Genomic DNA, 10319 nt, shown 5'->3' on the forward strand with positions numbered 1-10319 from the left:
ACCCAGAAGGTAAATAGCCACTAAAATAATTTTTATTTCACAACAAATTACATTGCCTTTGTGCAAAAGACAAGATATGTTCATACTGTATGCCCCGATGACAGGGTTAGTATTTAAATAGTGTGTTTGTATATTTCACTTATCGTGCGGGTGGTCTGGAACGTAACCCCCGCACTCGTGACCTGCTCAACGGGTATGGGCTCTTACTTTGAAATGACAGACAATAGATCACAAAGGAAACGGAAGTGTCAAAGCAGAAAATGAAAAGAAACAGATGAGCTGCCTTGTGAGTTTCGTAGTTCAAGAAAAGCCAAATGGAGGAAGGAGCCTCAATGCACAAAATGCAGCAAAGCCGCTGGTGAGATTCACTTTTGACTCATTGTCTACTTGCTAACATGTGCAAATCTTAATTGCGTGGTACCCTAGCTTAGCCATTAGCTTAATATGTTCATGCAAACATCCTAAACGTTCATAATGTTTCAAATAGTCATATGTGTTAACTTAGCTGTCAACATACTACAGCGAACATAAACCTGCACCCAACCTAATATGTATTATTATAAATTCTGTTTGGTTCAAACTGCACAGTTTTTTTTTGCCAACATAAATAAATAAATATGTATTACTATAAATTCTGTTTGGTCCAAAAGGAACTTGCATAATTATAGTGCTTCAGTTTTTTTTTTTTAAATGGTCTTAATATTTTTACATGTGTAAACATTTTCTTGTTTTGTACCAAACAATAATTGATTGTCCTACTGCGCAGTTTTTTGCCAACATAAATAAATAAATACATATATAAATAAATAAATATGTATTACTATAAATTCAGTTTGGTCCAAAAGGAACTTGCATAATTATAGTGTTTCTGTTGTAAAAAAAAAAAAGGTCTTAATATTTTTAAATGCTTAAACATTTTCTTGTTTTGTACTCAAAAATAAATAGTTTGAAAATTCCTTTATATTGCAATTGCGATTTATTACGCGATTATATTTTCTTCCCGTGTATTTTTCATAATGAACACAAGTGATAAATTAATCCTTATTGCAATAAACTATCAGGATGATTATTAGGGGACGTAACGATATCCAAACATCACGATACGATATTATCACAATATTGTAGGGAGGTTGGCGATATAAAAAAAAAACGGCCACAATGTTGTGAAAGAAAAAAGAGCTCATACTAACAAAAAACACAATATTGTGCTTTTGTACATAACAGCAATGCATATAAACAACTACAATCTCTAATAACACTTAATATTGAGGCACTTACTTGCACACATTGAGTTCCTCCACATATTGACACACTTCACAAGCAGGATTTTAAACAAAGATGGGCCAAACATGCCATATAAATGAAAGTGCACTAAAAAACTATCCACCAGAGGGTGCTAGAATTGCACGAATGGAAATCCTCTTGACTTTTTGAACAGATGTGCTGCTTTTAATATCGTGACATGACGACGGCGATATTGTGGCAGTTTTAATATCACGATATTGCCGTAATCAATACAGCCCTAATTATTATACATAAATATTTTTTATTTGATAGGTTACAGAATAGCTTACAGTAAAATAAAGGCCACTGAACCATGAATTCAAGTGAAAGTTTATCCATCTCCTCGACTTCAATTGAGTTGTTAAAGGGATACTCGACTTATTGAGCCATTATCAGCAGTATCAAGTTAATAATTTGTTATATAATAATAATTATTATTATTTTTCATGTTTAATGAATACATTTAAAAATGTATTTTTCCACTTGCTGTCAACTGAAGATGATATGATATCACCTGTGCTGAGGAAATAGGTAACGACAACCAAACCCAGAAAACAGGTGAGCCGTGATTGGTCGCCGGTGACGTCATCTTCAGTTGACAGCAAGTGGAAAATGTTGTTGTTAAAGTTATTAATCGTTCATGAAAAAAAATGAAGTTATCACATTAATTATTGACAAATATTATCTTCTCACTTGTTGAAAGTGGCTCAACGAGTTCAATATCAAGTTCACTAATCGGGAGAAGCTTCGCCATACAACAAGACAATGACCACAACACACTACCAACACCGAACCCAAGTGAGCACGCATTTGACCTCCTGAAGAGGAAACCCCGAACTGAAGGAGGCTGCAGTAAAGGCCTGCAACAGGATTTGCAATACGGCGGACGTTCACTTCAACTGTATGTGTGTGCGTGTGCGCGCGTGCGCGCGCATGTGTGTCATCCATTCTCCCGACAGACGAGTCCCTTTTCAACGCGCCGTGTACCGACGGCAAAAGGAGGCTTTTTATTTGCCGCTGTGCTGAAAATGATTTCAACGGTAAAACCATAGCTTGAACGATTGATTATTTTCTCCCGTTGAGCTGCGTTGACTTTGATTTCGCCGCCCGCGTCCGCATTGCCGCTGTTGCTGAGGGTTTGTCCTACGCCGTAAAACGGTGTCATGCAGTGAGATGAGTTATGGACACAGAGAGGAGCCGGCACTTTTGACCACAGTGACTTGTTTTGTTTTGCAGCGTATGGAAGGCACCGCAGAGTGCAAATGAACTCTATGCTTGTTACTCATTCACATCAAAAATTAATTTGAACTATTTCTATTAGTTTAAAATGTTTTCCCACTTTTCTGAACAAGAGTATGAAAACCTAGAATTTTTTTAATTGTACATTTAGAACAGATATGAAATTTGTGATTAATTGTGAGTTAACTAGTGAAGTCATGCGATTAATTATGATTAAAAACTTTAATCGCCTGACGCCCCGAATTTTCAATTTTTTTTTCTCTTTTAAAAAAAAATTCAGTCACTGCCATTGACGGCTATAAACGTCAAAAAATTATTTTAACAATTTTTATTAGTTTAACATTTATTCCCCCTTTTGTTAACAAGAGAGTGAAAACCTAGAAACGTTTTAATTGTACATTTAGAACAGATATGAAATTTGTGATTAATTGCAAGTTAACTAGTGAAGTCATGCAATTAATTATGATTAAAAACTTTAATCGCCTGACGCCCCGAATTTTCAATTTTTTTTTTCTCTTTTAAAAAAAAAATCAGTCACTGCCATTGACGGCTATAAACGTCAAAAAATTATTTTAACAATTTTTATTAGTTTAACATTTATTCCCCCTTTTGTTAACAAGAGAGTGAAAACCTAGAAACGTTTTAATTGTACATTTAGAACAGATATGAAATTTGTGATTAATTGCAAGTTAACTAGTGAAGTCATGCGATTAATTATGATTAAAAACTTTTAATCGCCTGACGCCCCGAATTTTCAATTTTTTTTTCTCTTTAAAAAAAAAATTCAGTCACTGCCATTGACGGCTATAAACGTCCAAAAATTATTTTAACAATTTTTATTAGTTTAACATTTATTCCCCCTTTTGTTAACAAGAGAGTGAAAACCTAGAAACGTTTTAATTGTACATTTAGAACAGATATGAAATTTGTGATTAATTGCAAGTTAACTAGTGAAGTCATGCGATTAATTATGATTAAAAACTTTAATCGCCTGACGCCCCGAATTTTCAATTTTTTTTTCTCTTTAAAAAAAAAATTCAGTCACTGCCATTGACGGCTATAAACGTCAAAAAATTATTTTAACAATTTTTATTAGTTTAACATTTATTCCCCCTTTTGTTAACAAGAGAGTGAAAACCTAGAAACGTTTTAATTGTACATTTAGAACAGATATGAAATTTGTGATTAATCGTGAGTTAACGAGTGAAGTCATGCGATTAATTACAATTTAAAAAAAAGTATCGCCTCTTGCCCCTAATTTTTAATAATCTTAAAAAAAAACACAGTGAATGAGTCAATATTGCCGGATGTGATGACTAAGGCTGAAAATGAATCCAAATCAATTTGACTGCAATGTAGAAAACGCAATTTTCGAATCGGCGCTCGAAAGCGGCCCCAGTATTTCATCACTCAATTTTCATTGGTCAGTCAGCCTCCATGCCAATCGTTGCATGCACAACCACTAATTGTTTGCTTCCGTCCCTTATTGGTTTGTCCATTTGACAGTCAGCGATCCCGGGGGCGAGGCATCGGAATGTTAGCTTAGCATCACATTAGCTGTTAGCGCCGTTTCAACGTGACCTCCACATTTTGCGACGAGCCGGCGGCGCGTGATGTTGATGAAACCCAGGACAGATGGCGTGCCAAGGCCTTGATGGGCTACGACGCAGGGACCAACAGGAAATGAGCTTTTTGTTTTATTAGCATGTCGTATATTTCTTTACGTTCATTCACGCGCACACACGCGCGCGCGTATGCACGCACATGCACGACAGGAATAAGTCATGTTCTCATTTCAATCTCAGCACTGGAATTCAATATGTGCTCATTAAAATCACTGTCTGGTGTAATGTGTTACAGCACAAAAGTCATCTCGTAAACTGTGTAAAAGGGTGAAAATTGAATTGTGTGTGCGTGTGTGTGCGTGTGCAATATTTATAGCAGCTTGTCTCATTTGACATTTTTCTCCCCTTCCAACACCAGTAATCATTTTTGGGAGTTTAATTTGAACTGGCTATCTGGTCGTGATAGCGCGTGGCGGTCGTCTGCCGCCCGCTCCAGTCAAGACGCGCCAGAGGAAATAGCCTCGCAGACGAAAAGCTTCTTTCGGTGAAATGCCGCCGTTAAGGCGCCCGTTTGCTGTCGTTGCTAATTGGTGCTAATTGGTGCTGGCCGTCTTCTTTTCATTCGGGTTCGGTTTCTCGAGGCTTTGAGATATGAGCGCTTTAAGTTACGAGCTTGTAAGTCAGGACACAGCATCATACAAGTGCGGTCGTTTTCTCTCATGAACTCATTCAAACCCAAAAAACGTGCAAACGCGGTTTTTAAAATTTGGTCCTTCACTCCCAAAAGATTATGTACACGTTTTTTTATGCAAGAGTAAACAGAAGGCTTTGATGCAGCTTCTGACGTGAAGAGGTGGCTTAAAGCAATGGTAGTTATTACAAAAAAACAGTCAACAGGTGGCAGCAGAGTATAAGAGACCAACAAGGGCCAGGTTGCAACAAGCTCTTTTTGTCACCGTTTTCAACAGGAATGTGAATAATGAGGAAACTTAGCTATATTCTAATGCTAATTGCTGCAAAATGGACAACAGATAGAAATGTACTTTTGTTCCTGATGAAAGAAGAGACTCAAATCTTTCTTTTGGCGGGTTCCATGTTTTTATAGCAATAGAACACAATATTCTGTGGGCCTTGCAAAATCAGTCAGAATCCAGCAAAACCGCCGGGAGCGAAGGGGATTGCTTCAGTGAGAACGGCTGTGAGTGAACGAGTTAATAAATCATGCTCCTGACCTTGACTGACTGATTGGCTAAGGGAGAAGCCACACCCATTTTTGCTGCCTTTATGCGTCCATTAAAACGTTTCCAAATACGATGACGGTTATGTTTTGTTTTGACAGAACAATAAGAATGACTTGAATCCGTTCTGAGGCACTTTTAGCTCATCTCGGGGAATTCGGTTGGAATCTGCAAATGTTATTGCGCTTGTGGCGGCCCTCAGGGCTCCCTCGTCGGTCCACTTCCATTCTCGCCTTCCGACGGCGGCCTCCGGGCCGCTTTTTTGCGCAGCCTTCTCCCCGTCACGCGGAAGGCCTCATAATTGCTGTTGGAATAAAACGAGACAAGACGCCGCGTAATTCTGCTGCTCATTGATCTCGTTCGAGACGCACGCAGCGGTTTGATCATCACGTCAGGACGACTTCTGACAACTGTGAGATGCCTTCAAGCCCGTTTGATCCCGACACCGAAGAAGAAGCCAAGAAGACTTTTATTTCTCACCGGCCTGCTTATGCATTGCTGGCAAATACTTGGTAGAAATGTACCTGGCCGTTGCATGCGATCAGGCAAGGTGAAGCAGCATGTGGCTCATGATCGTCCAAACCTATTGTCATAGTTGTTATTCCAAGTAAAGCTGCAAACATAACTATGTTTTGGATCAGCAACATAGATTAGTTGAAACCAATTCACGAATGAGGCCGTGTTTGACGGGAAAAGACAAAAATGGGAAATAAAAATCAAATGAATAAATTATGAAATGTTTTTTCCCTTAAACAAATTATCTTTTTTTTTTTTTTATCTGAAAACAAAAATCACAGAAACCCATTAATAAAAATGTGAATTTGCGAATGTTAAAAATACAGTTTTCAAGAAATAAAAAGACCTGATTTTGTACCTCATCTATTTTATATTCTAAAAATGAAAAAAGTATTTTCAAGTATTTTGAATATGTTTTTGAAACGATAAAAAGATCAACCCCCGCCCCCCAAACTTTTTTCTTCCGAATATTTTACATGGGGGTGGAGTTTTTATTATTATTTATTTATTTTACCTCATTTGAAGTCATGTCCTCGTTTGTCAACTGATCACTTTACAGCCCGTGGCGACTTTCTTCTTCTTCTTCTTTATGGATGCCACCATTTTGGTGACTGCGATGACTCCCCCGCGTTCTCTTTGTTAGCTCATTAGGCTCACTGGCTTCAGATGAGTTTATTTACTTATTTGCAGGGGGAAATAAAAGTGCATCTTCATCATAATGGATTCCAGAATAATGTTTGCTAATTGTTTTGTAAGAAGCTTACAAGCGCGCGGGGGCGGGGCAGGTGTGCAAGTATTGTGTGTGAGTTGAAACCCACAAAGAATCAATGATTTAGCATTTTTTGTGTGCCTTGGATGATGCGTTGTTAGTAGAAGAACAATTGATTTGGCACGTTCGATATGATTCATAAATATACGAATTAGCGCAATGTAAACACATTTTCTTGGCTAATAGCACACAAGCAAACACACGGTGTATACAAAATATGGACATTATACACCGGTGTTGCATCAAAGTTGGATGTATTTTTTTTCAGAAAAAAAGTCAGTCTTATAAGAATAAAGATGAAATTGAAAAAAAAAAAAAAAGTCAAATTCTGTCAAAAAAATCGAATTCGAAAATTAAATCCCCTAAAATAAATCTAAATGCAATTAAAAACAACAAAAATATATATAATCATAAATAAATACATTTAAAAAAAAAATTGAATAATGTTTTTTTTATATCCATTTTTATCTTCATGTTTAGTCATTTATTTATTTAGTCATTTATTTATTTTAAATCTTGGCCGAATTTTCCATTCAAGAGTGTCCAAATAGCGCTTCTGTGAGCTTAGCGTGTCGCTCAATCAGTGTCACGCGTGTTCATGCTGCAAGAGTCTTTAGGGGAGGGTTCAAGTGGGTGTGAGTTATGACAGCCATTAGCGTCTGGTGCATTTAGTTTCACGCTAAAACAACGTTCTCATTCTTCACGTAATAAGGTGCTACGTGGACAATAATGGGGACACGGTGCATTTTGTGGTTTTTGCTTTTTTTTGGTGAGTATTTTTTATTATTAACAAAAGTTATATATTTTTATTTAGCTGTAGCATTCAATCAAATGGCCATTATTTCAATATTGTATTTGGATGATGTTGATTTTCATTGGGGGACATGTGAGCCCTCAGGGTTTTGTGCAGCTAACTATGCTATGATGCTAACGATCCGAATCAGCCTTCTTTGTTGTTGACATTCACCTGGAATGCTTCGAAGTCGCAAAGAAGACAATCCGAGTGAGGTCAATCCGACTTCCCACCGTCCTGGAATGCAGCATTACGTCACTAACAGTTAAACGCGCGGATGACAAAAAGAAGCTACGATAGCCGGGCTAACAGCTAGCAATGCTAAAAGCTAAGTTCAATGTTAAAGTCCATTTTGCATGCTGGAATTCTTTCTGGGTTAAACTTCCACATGGATTTGCCTCTAATTGATTCTTTTTAAATAAAATATCATCTTCACACTTTTCTGCTCGGATTAAATGCCTCGAGAGCCCCCCCCCCCCCGCCCCCCCCCCCGCCTTTTGCTTCCAAAGATGGACCCCCTCGAGTGCCAAACGAGATCCCCAAACATACGTAAGTCTTCTGCTCTTTGAGGCCATTTTAATCACCACACATTATTATTTTTTTAGCATTTGATTTAGGAAAACTAATGAAAAAAATGAAATGTCACTTTTTATGTAGCATTCCGCATTGCAAATGTAGAAAGATGAACATAAACATGAACATTCAGGGCAGAAGGAAATATAATGCCAGAAATTTATCTCACTTTTTTTTTTTAACCTTAATATTAATTGTGGCTATTTTCCCCTTCGAGCCTCAAAGCCACGTGTTATAAGCAAGTAATAACCTAATGAAGTCACCTGGATAACCCAAAAGTCAAAATGAAGAACATACAATAAAGATGAAAATCAATAAAAACATTTGTTGTCTTGCCGAAGGAAGATGAAGATGAAGATGTTTTCCTCTGAAGACGGCTCATGCATATGTTGACAATGTGCGTTTTAATTAAATCATAAACAGTCCATCCGTCTGATGATTAATTACAGGAAAGAGCCGCTCTCTCTCTTTTCACGTGACCTTTGAACATGAATTGCGACCGTAATCCTGTTGTTGTTGTTGTTGCTGGGTGATTAAATAATGAATGAACTTGAACGTGCTTATTATACACCCCTTGTCTCGTTTAATTTGTATTTAACTTTTGTGTTCTGGTTGCTGCTGGGCAGCCGTTAAAATAACGAATGGGGGCGGAAAAGTACAAAGGGTTTCATCATTCGGCTGCGATTGGTTGCTGCTTGCGCAACATTGACGTCATCTTCAGTTGACAGCAAGTGGCAAAATGGCCGCCGCGAGATCGAACTCATATTCCACAAATGTCACATTATGTCATGTTTGGACTTGTGAGGTCACGTAGGACACGTTATTGTCAAGAAATGTTGAAGGTTGACTTCCATTTTAAGTGAAATGTGTCATTTGTAGAAAGTCACCTCTACAAGTTCCCGCCAAAAAATAACACATAAAAATGTCATTTCCACTTAACATGGAATTTGGTCGGCTTGGTTGAAGTCATGTTTTGATTACTCAGCACTTTTAGTTGCATTTTAATATATGAAAGGTGCTGTAAAGTTTGATTTGATGACTTGATTTGATTTCAGGCCTGTTTTGCAATTTAAAAGTAAAATCGACGAGTTGATGAAAAAAAAACCAAAACAATCCCAAATGGCTCGACCCACAAAACAAGTTTCAAAAAGCCACACCAAAATCTGTAAGTAGCGATTTTAAGCTACATTTGTCATTTCCAATAAATCAACTCAACAAGGTGACAAAAAAATCTTCCCTCAAATCCAGTTTCGACAAATCTATCAAGAGGAAATCTAGAAAAAAGTCTCAAGAAACCGCGCTTGAAAAGACACAGCATGTCCGCCATTTTGGTAGCCTTTTAAGCATCTTTTGGTTGCAATTCCAGGAGTCCTTCATGCGCAAACATCGTCGTCTGGTTGCTAATACGCCGACGGGACCGATTGGCAACATTTGAGTTTGAACGGGATCGTGGCGGCCATGTTTTATGCCTGGCCATAAAACACAAAACGACGAAGTCAGCTCCGTGAGGCGCCGGTTTGAAGCTTCTTGGAAATTGTTCCTTGGAGTCTTTGTTGACGGTATCAGCAGGTCGTGTTTGCCTTTGAGCTTGTGCACGTCACTTTTAAGAGCATGTGTGTGCGTGCGCGCGTGCGTGTGTGTTGAACCGTCTTCTTGTCATTGACCTACAAACAGCGTGAGAGCCTGCCAGCCAGCCAACATGCTTGAAATCCTCTTTTCTTCTCCCTTTTCCCATCAGCCCCTTCTTCTTCTCTCGTCCCCGAGCCGGCGCTCGACGGTTAAACATCACACGGGCTGGCAAATTCCCGTCAGCGCAGATGAGAGCGGGATATTCACAAAGACACCCCCTCCCCCCCCCCCGCAAGGTGCCTGGGGGACGTCATTAGCGTTGTTAGCATGTACGCGCGGACGTCGGTGAGGCTTGAGCGTAATTACAATGAGCGCTTTCAAGATTTCGCCGTTTGCTTGGCTAGCAAAAGACGCACACGCACGCACATACTTGACATGTTCGCATCTTTAGCCACGTCAGGTGTAGCGAACTGGACCTCGAGGCATGCAGCGTTCAAAGCCCATCGGGGAAAAAAAAAAAAAAAGCAAATGATGCAAAAATGTGAATGATTGAAATGTAACGTCATCCATTTGGGCTCAAATGTGATCTGCAGGACACGTTTGTGTCTTGAGGGACACCAGGAAAGTCCCCAAATGAGCCGAACATGGCCACTTGTAAGCAAAATGGCCGACTTTCTGAATATTTTCGGCAACACGTTCCTGAGCCTTTTTTTGTGTGGCTGACATCAGTTTTGGGGATTAGCGAATATTTTGGCGACCTTTCTTGGGATTTT

General features: G+C 38.6%; 1 protein-coding gene across 2 annotated transcripts in view; it reads left to right on the top strand.

The window, feature by feature from the left end:
* Positions 1-254: 254 nt before the first annotated feature.
* Positions 255-10319, top strand: part of LOC147169149 (protein ELFN1-like) — a 79907-nt gene continuing 69842 nt past the window's right edge. For both annotated transcript variants that reach the window (XM_086083312.1, XM_086083314.1), the window contains exon 1: positions 255-358. The gene's annotated coding sequence lies outside the window, so the exon portion shown is untranslated. The remainder of the gene's footprint in view (positions 359-10319) is intronic.

This window comes from Leptonotus elevatus, chromosome 8 (assembly GCF_054856555.1).
Source record: "Leptonotus elevatus isolate MCC_2025b chromosome 8, RoL_Lele_1.0, whole genome shotgun sequence".
NCBI classification, from domain to species: Eukaryota; Metazoa; Chordata; class Actinopteri; order Syngnathiformes; family Syngnathidae; genus Leptonotus; species Leptonotus elevatus.